Raw genomic sequence first — 11,570 nt, 5'->3', positions numbered from 1 at the left:
CTGTGCCCCACCCCATCTAGTAGATCAGACTCTACAAGGTAATCCAGGTCAGGAAGGCACATCTCAATAAATCGGAGCAGAGAACTGTCCTGATTTAGTAGGATCATACATACACAGAAAGATATTTCTGATGGTGAGTGATGACTAAATCCAACACTGTAATGTGAATCTGTAGCCACTCTATGAATCAAAACATTTGCTATTTACTTTACAAAGTAAAGCAATGATTTTACTTTACGAAGCCTGAGTACGATCACAGTTGGACTACTGCATCTATTTTTGGTCACCACAATATATATACATATATATATATAACCAGGGGTTGTAACACAAATACATACCTATTTCCCTGGCTCAACTGATAAGGAAGAGAGCCCGTGGCTTAGTGGCTAAGACTCCTGCCTAAGATATATATACAGCCCGGGTTCAAATCCCAGTAAGGTTATGGCTAGCTGATGAGAGCTAATTAGCTCGAAATAGATCTATACTAGTCTCCCTTTATTTATTTATCAGTACAAATATAACACAAATATAAAAAAAGGCAACAGTAAAAATAAAAATATGGTTTTCTGCCTGCATGGTCTTCTGTGATAAGCCGAAGGACAGAAAGAGGGAGTAGTGACCTTCCTCCCATATTTAGTCATACCAGGGGTTGTAACACAAATACATACCTATTTCCCTGGCTCAACTGATAAGGAAGAGAGCCCGTGGCTTAGTGGCTAAGACTCCTGCCTAAGATATATATACAGCCTGGGTTCAAATCCCAGTAAGGGTATGGCTAGCTGATGAGAGCTAATTAGCTCGAAATAAATCTATACTAGTCTCCCTTTATTTATTTATCAGTACAAATACAACACACACACACACACACACACACACACACATATATATATATATATATAATTGAGACTCTGGAAAGAATGCAGAAAAGAGCAACAAAGATGATTAGACATATGAAGAACAGTTGCAGGAATTGGGTATGTCTAGTCCAGTGAAAAGAAGGACTAGTGGTGACACAATAGCAATGTTCCAATATTTGAGGGGCTGTCACAAAGATGACAAACAATTTTCCAAACCACCAGAAGGCAAGACAAGAAACAATGTATAGAACTTAGTCAAGGAGAGAAGCAACCTGGAATTAAGGAGGTCGTTTCTAAGATCTGTGAGAACAACTGACTAGTAGAACAGCTTGTCTTCAAAAGTTCTGGGTGCCCCAACACTGGAGGTTTTCAAGAAGAGATCTTGGAGAGCCATTTGTCTGAAATAGTATAGGATCTTCTGCTTGTGCAGGGAGTTGGACTAGGTGACCTCTAAGGTCCCTTCCAATTCTGTTGTTCTATGTTTTTTACTAGGGCTCTGCACATCAATAGGGATTTGAACAATTGAAGGCAGATGTCAAGCAGTCTCTAGCCAGCTGTAGCAACACATGCTTACATTCATATTACAAAAATGGCTTGTTTTGTTATACAAAGTATAAAAGGTAAAAGTAAAGATTCCCCTTGCACATATGTGCTACTTGTTCCTGACTCTAGGAGATAGTGATCATCTCCTTTTCAAAGCCAAACAGCCAGTGTTGTCCAAAGATGTCTCCGTGCTCATGTGGCCGGCATGACTAAACACTAAAGGCGCACGTAGTGCTGATACCTTGCCACCAAAGGTGGTCCCTATTTTTTCTTCTTGCATTTTTTTACGTACATTCGAACTGCTAGGTTGGCAGAAGCAGGGACCAGTGACAGGAGCTCACTCCGTTATCTGGCGCTAGGGATTCGAACCGCCAAACTGCTGAGCTTTCTGATTGACAAGCTCAGAATCTTAGCCACTGAGCCACAGTGTCCCACAAAAAAGTGTAAGCAAACAGTCAAATGCTATAGTCTCCTGAAGCAGGAGCAGTTAATTACAGACTCATCTGTTAATTACAGACATCTGAGATGCAGAAGCCAGTTTAATAATCTCACTCCAAAGAACTCAAGGTAAGTGTCACTGTGACCAGCTCCTGTTCATAAAGAAGATAATAAATTTAGGGTGACATACTTTGCACCATTTGACAGAATAGCAAAACTGTATTGAAGCTGTTGCCTCAATGGACCCTCATGGTCTCCAAGCTCTTCTATGGTCTTCCGTGAATCATTCACTTTTCCTTCATATCTTTCTTTTGCAATTTGAACCCCAGACCCAATTTTGTTTTTGCTTTTTAAATGAGGAATTTCACAATTATGAGAGTTATTGCTAGACCTGGCTGGCCTCCTGGATCTCCCATCACTGCAGGTTTTGAAGGAAAATTCAGAAAACCCTTTGCAGTGGTCTGAGGATTTCTGCTCCGGGTAGGAAATTAGGCTAGGACAGCGATGGCGAACCTTTTTTGGCTCTCGTGCCATAAGTGGGGGGAGCGCAGGGGGGTAGTTTGTGGGCGTGCCACACCCATAATGCAATGTGCGACCCCCAGTGCGCATGCGCGCACTACAGCCATGACCCCCCATTTTTTGCATCCTTTTTTTGCCCTCCCCAGGCTCTAGAGGCTTTATAGGAGCCTGGGGAGGGTGAAAACAGCCTCCCCCATCCCCCCGAAAGCCCACCGGAGGCTTGAGGGACCTTCAGGATGCTTCCCTGAAGCCTCCGGAGCAGTCAAAATGAACCTCCGAGCAAACTGGAAGTCCATTCCCGAACTTTCGTTTTGCCCGTAGGGCCAGTTTTTGCACTCTGGAGGCTTGAGGGAAGCTCATGAAGCCTCCAGAGGGCTTCTGGGAGGTGCAGGGGAGGCTCTTTTCTCCATCCCCAAGCTCCTATAAATGCTCTGGAATCTGGGGAGGGCAAAAAATGGCTTTAAAAAAGGGTGAACCCAGCTGGCTAGCGCGCACATGCGCGCTGGCCAGCTGACAGGGCAGCGCCTCGCGTGCCCTGACAAATGGCTCCGCGTGCCATCTGTGGCATACATGCATAGGTTCGCCATCACTGGGCTAGGAGATCTGTACATCCTCTTTTAAGTTTCTCAGTCTATGTATCTGTGAACAAACCCACCTCACTGACTTTTCCATTTGAAACCAACTATCCAGCACTCCTATATTCCTGGCTCTCTTTTTTCTGATTGCCATTAATCTGCTTCATTTTAACATTACTTGAAACATAGTCAACTCATACTTTCTCCAAAGTGAGCAGATGCCCACTGTTAACTGAAGATATTGAGACTCTAGAAAGAGTGCAGAGAAAAGCAACAAAGATTATTAGGGGACTGGAGGCTGAAATACATGAAAAACAGTTGCTGGAACTAGGTATGTCTAGTTTGATGAAAAGAAGGACTAGGGGAGACATGGTAGCAGTGTTCCAATATCTCAGGGGCTGCCACAAAGAAGAGGGAGTCAAACTATTCTCCAAGGCACCAGAAGGCAGGACAAGAAGCAATGGGTGGAAACTAATCAAGGAGAGTTTTAGGTTTTTGAACAAACACACATTTTTGCAACAGGCCACATTCTACTATTCCCTTGCTCTAAGGATTTGCACACCAAAGGATTTCTCCATCCTTTGTACAATTTTACTAGACAGTCTACCATGGGACCCAAGATCATCTTCATTCTGCTTTGCTTCTTTGAAAAAAGACTCTTCAGTGGCAGAAAAGGAGAAGTCACAAAGTCTAAGCATTGTTTCCAATCCATTTTTATGACAGGGAGAGAAAAGAATTATGTATGTACTTTATGAAAATAAAATTCTTTTAAATCTTGTATTATTTAATCTCTGCCTCCCTTAAACTCATTCTAGCTTCCTACCTGTGGGATTTTGTAGATGCCCAAGATGGTAGAAATATGATCAAAGAGTTCAGAATCTGTGTTTTCAAGAACTGCCAGGATATTCCTTTGTCTTCCACATCTGTAATTTGGGACATTCTCCTGCCCTGCAGAGAGCAACTCCATCATGACCTCAATTGTTACTCTTGCACTGAAGAAGTTATCATAGATGTTGTAGCCCAGGGTGATGTTGGGTAAGAGCCTAGGATTCCGGTTGACCTTATGAGCAGCCGAGAAGAAGAGCAGGACGTGGTTGAATATTGCTGATGAACTGCAAAAAAAGATCTTATCTATACAACAATACTAGGCAGCTGAAAACCATTTATAAAACATGGTTAGAAACATAGTCTTCCCTTCAAAGCCGGGCCAGACATTCTCAAAGTTCAACCTATCCTAGTCCAATCCTTGAAGAAGTGCAGTCTTTGTAGCCCTCTAGAATTCTTAAAGGACAGTGTTACCACATGTGCATAAACGTTCTCATAATATTATTTCTTCCTATTATATCACCTAGAAAGTGACGTTTGGATGGATTCAAGTGCTGGATTTAAGATTGAGCAAGTGATATTATCTGTCCACTATTCAATAAGACATCTTGAGAGCCAGAGATTGTTTTGCTGCAGAATCATGATGTCTTTGGAATTACTGCCCTATATTCAAAAATCTTTAACGTGATCCTCCATAGGTAAAACATGAGCTTATTATGCAAGGTGTCTATTCTCAGTGCATTTTGTCTTTAAAAGTTATACTTATTTAATGGAAAAGTAAAAACAGAAACCATAAAAATTATAAAACAGTAAAAGGCATCAGTTGGAAAGAAATGTTGAAAAAGGAGAAAGGAAGGACAGAGATCAAGGTGGGAAAGGAAAGGAGATTCTTTATAAAAAGTTTTTTTTTATTTTTAATCTCATACATGCATACATTTACAGGTGTACATTCTCACAGTTATTATTCACATTGTGTATTAACACTTTTGAACATTTTGCCATATAAAAATTAAAATATTGTAATCGGGATTGCTTTGCTTACCATCCCATACACCTATTTTAATTCACCACAACCCTACTCCCCCCCCTTTTCTCCCTTCCTCCCTTCTTCTCCACTTTCTTCTTTCCTCCTCTTCTTTCCCTTTTCTTCTCCCCCTTCCTCTCCCCTACTCCTTTCCTCTTCTTCCCCTTCATGCCCTCTCTCCTACTCTTCCTACCTCTCCCTATCTTCCTCTCCTTTCCTCTCTTCTCCTCTCCTCTCTTCTCCTCTCCTCTCCTCTTACCTTTCCTCTCTTTGGAAAGGAGAGGAGATTGTGGGAAGCTCAAGAGTTTGCCTTCAGCTCAAAAGGTATCAACCCCGAGATTGTGGGCAGCTATACAACTATGGTACAGAAATAGATAAACAAAGAATATAAATATTTGCACAGTATCATATTGATGACATGAAGAAGCCCACCCAGGCAAGAGTCATGTTAGAAGAGTGCTACCAAAATTGCAGAAGACCTAAAAAGGAACTTTGCATGCTCAGCTTTTCAAGAGTCTTCATGCGTTCCAGGAGCCTTTTATTTCCTAAAGCAAACTGTGAGAAGCACTAATGACCTGAATTTCTCAAGGTGAGAAAATGGGGAAAAGGGAAAACATTGGAAGGGGGTGACCTCAATCACAAGAATCCTGTAAATGCCAAAAAAATTACCTTCTCACTCTGTGGATTGGATTCTGGGAGAAAACATGCGGGAAAAATGCAGCAATTATTTTAGAGGTTATTCCAGTAATCAGGTAGTCTCCTGGCTTGTAGTAATTAAATTCCACAAACTCCTCAAATTCTTCTGTTGCCACCTGCAATGGACATTTCATCTGCATCGTGGCACAGGAAATTTGGGAGAGAAGCAGAATGAAAAAGAGCCTCATTTGCTGCAGCAGCAATGGACATACAATGATGGAGATCTTTCCTATAGGTTCTTCTTTGGCGCAGTGTTGGATCTCATCGCTCACAAAAGAGGATCATTGCAGTGAACATTTTCCAGTTTCATCGCAGATCTGGAAGAGAAATCTGTAATTTCAGACCAGCACGGTGCCTGCCCAATTCTACCTCAAGCCTCAGCAGTGTCAGAGTTGAGATGTTGAATGGTTGAAAGTCCCTTTATTGTGGCATTGCTGTAAAACTAAAGATGCGGTTGGAAACCCCAAATAGAATAAATAACCATCGCTTTAATAATTAGAAGGGGAATTGGGAATGACTGTTGCTATAGAGAAGTGCAGTTGAAAACAAAAAAAAGCAGTTTTGCATGCCCCAAGGGAATAGTCCTAGTTTAAGTGTTACAAAAGAAACAACTCATGATAGTTTGACTGCCTGTTACTCTAAGAAACATGCCCCTGAGATTCCAAATAATGTGATGTAGTAAAACAATTGAACATTTTTTCACCAGCTAGTGAGAGTCTAGGATAAAATTTCCCAAACTTTCCAGCTTTGTGGGAGGGGGAAGGGGAGAGAGGGGACCAAACAAAACGTTGTTTGGTAAAACAAATGGAGCATGCATGGGTGCGAGCTCCATTTGTTTTACCAAACAAGGTTTTTTATTTGTTTTCTTACATTTTTTATCTATTTTTGTTACATAATGTAGGAAGTTATCACCCAGTCCTCTCCCAGAAAAATGAAATATCCTAGGAAATATTGAAAAGGCAGAATATTATATTTTCCTGGATGTGAAAAAGGGAGAAACACATTTTAAACACAAAGTAAATTCCTGCAGCTTCCTGCACATCCCCACTTTGTCAATGAGCCATTAAAGGCCAAGCCAGTCCCTTTACATCATAAAGAGTTCTCATCTTCAGCTCCAGAGTGATGGGATTAAGGCAGGATAATATTGCCTTTTACTCAACTGACCACATGGCATCTGAGAACTCAACCAAACCTGGATTCAAAACTCAGCCTAGAGGGTTGCCCTTGCACGGGCCCATGGGAGCCTGGCAACCAATCAGAATACATTTCTTACACAGGAACAGGAAACAGATAGGTGGGGCAGAACAGATTATAAAAAGCCCTGCAAGCCCCTCTTCTCTTCCCTTTCCTTCTCTTCTTCTCCACCAACATTGAAGCATGTGATCACCTTTTCTGTTCAGGACTCAGGCCATGTGGTCCTGTCCACCATTAAAACCATCTTTCCAAGCAGCCTCCATGTCTCCAGTGTCTTTTCTCCCACTTGGAGCCGAACCCAGAAGGACATTTCTTCCAACAATAATAAAAATTCTTTTGTGAAGAGAGTGTTGTCCGAATTTCCCCTTTAACATTCCTACCGAAAGACATAATTCATTTTACATTATATTTCCATTATTTCCAATTTTAGTATTACTTTTCTTCTCCTATTTTCCAATGTCTAGTTTTTAACATGTGCGAACAATATAGTTTTTCTTTCTCTTTAAAAATAAACCATTTATCATTTCTTTTCCATCTATTTTTCCATTCACAATATGAAACTTCGAGTTTCAATTTCAAGTTTTATATAATCAACATAACATAATTATTTATCAGCTTTAAGGTTCTTAATATAATCCCCACACATTCTAATTAAAACGTATTTTTACCTTGTTAAAAATCTCTCTTTCTACTGGATCATATCATTCTACTATTCTCCTATTTCTAAATTTTCTCTTCTCTTTTTCTTCTTTTTATGTGTCTTATATCTTTTCTTCTGTATTTTCCCTCTCACTTTTCGATAGATTTTTTGAGTATCTCTCCCCCAAGTTTCTCTTTCCCATCTCCTTTTATTTCTCTCTTTATTTTTGGCTAATTTCTTTTTTGCATGCCCTTTTTTCTTCTCTGCTCTCTTTGTGCCTTTACCCCATTGAGTTTTATTTTCCATTTCTACCTTGTTAATTCCTTGTTCATTTACATTGATTGTCTGTTCCCCTCCTGTCTCCACTTTCAACAATTTTTCTGGTTCCTTTTCTACCTGTTATGTTATGTTATGTTGCTCATGCATTTTTTAATATTTCCAACAATTCATGATCAAATTTAACACACTTTTAATATTTTTATATTTTACCACAATTAATTTAGTCCTTCTTCTTAGTTCTTCTTTTTGATATTAGATCTCCATTCCTTTTCCAAAGTCCAAAAGTTCTATATTTTCTTCCAGTGTAAACAAAATAAAGTCAAGTAAAAAGACGAACCATACCCTTTTTCTATCTCTTTGTTCCAAGATGGTATTATGTCTCCACTCTCCAGTAGGTGGCTTTTATTGTTCCTTTATGTAATCAGATCACTAATCTATCAAATCTTGTCAGTAGTCAAACCAAAAGTTCAAAGTCCATATTCAAATTTTTCTGACTCCCGCCCACCTTTTTAGCTTTAAGTTTTTCCAATTCTAAATTTATTAACAAAGTTGTTTTTGGTCTCATCGATAGCTTTCCCCTCCTTTTTTCCCCTCCTCCATATTCCGAGTGACGTTTAGCTGCTAGCTGAGCTCCAGAAAAATTTTAAGCTCCAAAATTTGTTTCTCTTACTCTTACATCAACCAATCTTCCTTCAGATCAAACACTCTGTCTGCTTCTCTGTACTTGCAGAAATCTTGTTCCAGATGCCCCATATCCAGAGCAGTCATACGAAGACGGCTGCCACCCCCACCACCGATCTCCAGATAGCTTTGAATCGGACCTGCTGGGGAGCTTGCCTTGCACCCTTGCAGGCATCCAAAATGCCTCTCCTTGTGCCCCATCCCTTCAGGATGCTTCCAATCCACAAAGGATCTCTTGACAATGGTTTGCCAGCTGGGTTTTTGTATAGTTACAAAGAGCTTGCTATTTCCACAGCTGTTCTCGCCGCAATGCTTCCGGTCAGATCTCTGTGAGAGTTCCATTTGTATGAGCGGTGGGTAGGCACATATATTTGCCACTCAGGTGTGGGATTGAAAATTGTTAGCAACCGGTTCTCTGCCCGGTTGCTGGGTGGGTGTGGCCATGGTGGATTTGGCCTATTTGGCCTCCTGCACCATGGTGGGGGGCATTTTTGCCCTCCCCAGGCTATGGATGCTTTCCTTGAACCTCCAGAAGGGTGAAAATGGCCTCCCCTGGGCTCCGGAGGCCTCTGGAGGCTAGAAACAGGCCCATTTTTCACCCTCCCCAGACTCCGGAGTATAACAGTGGGAACCAGTTCAATCCCATCTCTGCTGCCACTTACGTAAATGGAACTTGCACAAAAGCACTTGCCTGCTGCTCAAGCAATTGGTAATGCCCAACTACCTGTGCTTGATCGCCACTTCTGTGGCCCAGTTCCAAATGCTTGAGTCTGGAAGAGAGAGGCTGAAGTGGCTTCTGCCTCCTCCTGCCAACTGAAGGAAAAGCCCTGGGGAGATGGGCTCTGCACGCTGCTCTGGCGGTGTTGAATCAACTTCTGCCCTCAACCTCTCCCATTCCTCCCCAGCTGGCAGAAGTCGACCCTGCTTCTCCGGCACCAAGTGGGCCCTGAAGCGGAGCCACGGGAGCTCTTGACATCACATCCAAGCTCCTCCTATGCACAACCGCTTCCAGCTCTTCCACTCGCCCCTTTTCTTTCCCCCAAACAAAACATTTCCACTGGTGAGAGTCAGCCATAAACTTAGCCAGACAGAGCTGGGGAGGAATGGGAGAGGTCAAGAGCAGAAGTCGACTCGATGCCACCAGAGCAGCACACGGAGCCCATCTCCCTGGGCCTTTTTCTTCTGCTGGAAGGAGGAGGCAGAAGCTGCTTCCAGAAGCCCTGCTGGTGACCGAAAATGCACATTTTTGGCTAGGCGCGCCAGCTAATGGCTGCAAGAGGCATGAGGGGAGGCAGGTGGGCCATGGCTTGGGGGCCAATTCACGTCACAGAGGTGAAATGCCAGCCTTCGGTTTGCAAAGGTGAGAGGCGCTCACCCACCTTTGCTCACCTTCATGCAGGGGTGGCTGATAAGACAAAGAAATTAAGTACGAATGCTAGGCTCCTCCTCCTCCCTTTCTCCCTTGTGCTGGCCGTGGGGATGAGGGAGCCGCTGTAGGCAGACTCAAGCCTTGCCCAGCCAAGGCGAGGTAAGCCCTCCACCTTATGCTTCAGTAGAGCCGGTGGGAGATTCCTGGTCTGTAGAGGTGGGAGAGCTTTTCTGACACCAGCCTTCTGCGTAGCTGCCAGGTCGCAGTAGTTGAAAGTTATAGCATGTGAATACCTAGTTTGCCTGGAGGAAAGAGGGGCAGTCACTTCAGCTCCTCTGGGCTGTTTCCACTTGGAGCACCCACGTTAATATTCACAAACGAGCCCCACAGGCATCCTTTGGTCCTCTCCTCTCTCTCCTGTACTTCTCCCTTCTCTTTCCCTTTCCCCAGAGGAGCTGCTGAGGGAGGTCGGCAGACAGGCGCAGCACCCCTTTTGTGTTCTCTTGGGCTGTTTGTTCAGCCTGGCCGTCACAACTGTGGAGGAAAAACAGACCCCATCGCTCTTCGGGGTGAGACGCAACCATGAGCTCCGGAAGCCCCGAGACTGCCTGAACGGCCGCTTCCTTCCTCCCTGGGCTTCATCTCCTGGGCAGACGGAGCAAACAGAGTGTCCCAGGCAGAGAGTGTGAGAGCCCAGGACCAAGCCCATCGACTACAGCTGCCACTTCAAGAGCAGGCTGCTTGGCTCACCCCCAGCGCCATCCGGGAGACAGCAAAGACCCCCGGTCTGCACCCCCCCACTCTTCAAAAATTTTCACCACCATTTCAGTGGTGTGTGTGTGTGTGTGGGGTCATGTGCGTGGGTGATGTCAAGTTGGCTATGCCCACTCAGTGACATGCCCTTCCGCCTAGCCACACCCACCGAACCGGTAGTAAATTTTTTTGAAACCCACCCCTGGTTTCCATTCATTGTTTCTTGTCCTGCCTTCTGGTGCTTTGGAAAACAGGGTGCCGGGGCCTCTGTGAGGTGCAAAGGCATTGTCTCCCTAGACCTTTCAGAAGAAATTTGGGCAATGGCAAAGTGTACACTGTACAGTTCTACTCCCTCTTCATATCCTCATCTTGTCTAAGAGTTGGGGTCTCCAGAGGATCTGAATATCTCTGAATTATATTGGAGGTCGGCTGTCCTTTTTTGATGCAGATAGAGGGATTCTATTATTGGCCTTCTTGGGGGCTTCATTTTCTGCAGAATCTCTTCAACCTTTCTTTTGGCTTTAGGGTAAAGCTCAGCTCATTCTCATTAAAATGGCCCCACCTTGCTTGTAAGCCATACTTTTTCCAGCACCATCACATTCATAATTCTCAATCTCAGTCTCACTTTCCTTCCATCTCATATTGGAATGATCTATAAATGGATGGTCTCGTAGCCTTCAGGTCTGCTTGCAAAATAACCTACCCTGAAACAGCTGTTCTACTGAAAGTGTCAGGTACATATCTGGTGCTCCACTGGTGCTCCATTTTCAAGTTTCATCGCTATTATTTTCTATTATTGTGGAGGTAAGAAAAATTTTAAAAATCAAAAATTGAGCTGCAGTTATCCATCATCTCTGTTATTCCAAAGTGGCCTTTGTGTGTCCCCAAATCTATGGATCATTGAAGATTGTTATTAACTCAGAGGGGACACTCTGCATGAGAACAGCAAACAGGCTCAGCTGCTGGATCTCGCCAAGTTGGACCACTGGGCTTGATAAAATGATGCGTTTTGTAAATGGTACCTCTCACTTGCTGGGATGCAATGGGACACTGATATACAAGGCAGATTCTCAGAGTTTCTATAAAATAATATCAGCATATTTAAGATAAAATTGGGCTTTGGTTGTGCTTTGAATATACTGTAAGCCCAAACTGTTGCATTGGTGGAGATATA

Source organism: Natrix helvetica (assembly GCF_964273705.1).
Source record: "Natrix helvetica genome assembly, chromosome: 1".
Lineage (NCBI taxonomy): Eukaryota > Metazoa > Chordata > Lepidosauria > Squamata > Natricidae > Natrix > Natrix helvetica.
Note: the sequence above shows the minus strand (reverse complement) of the source record.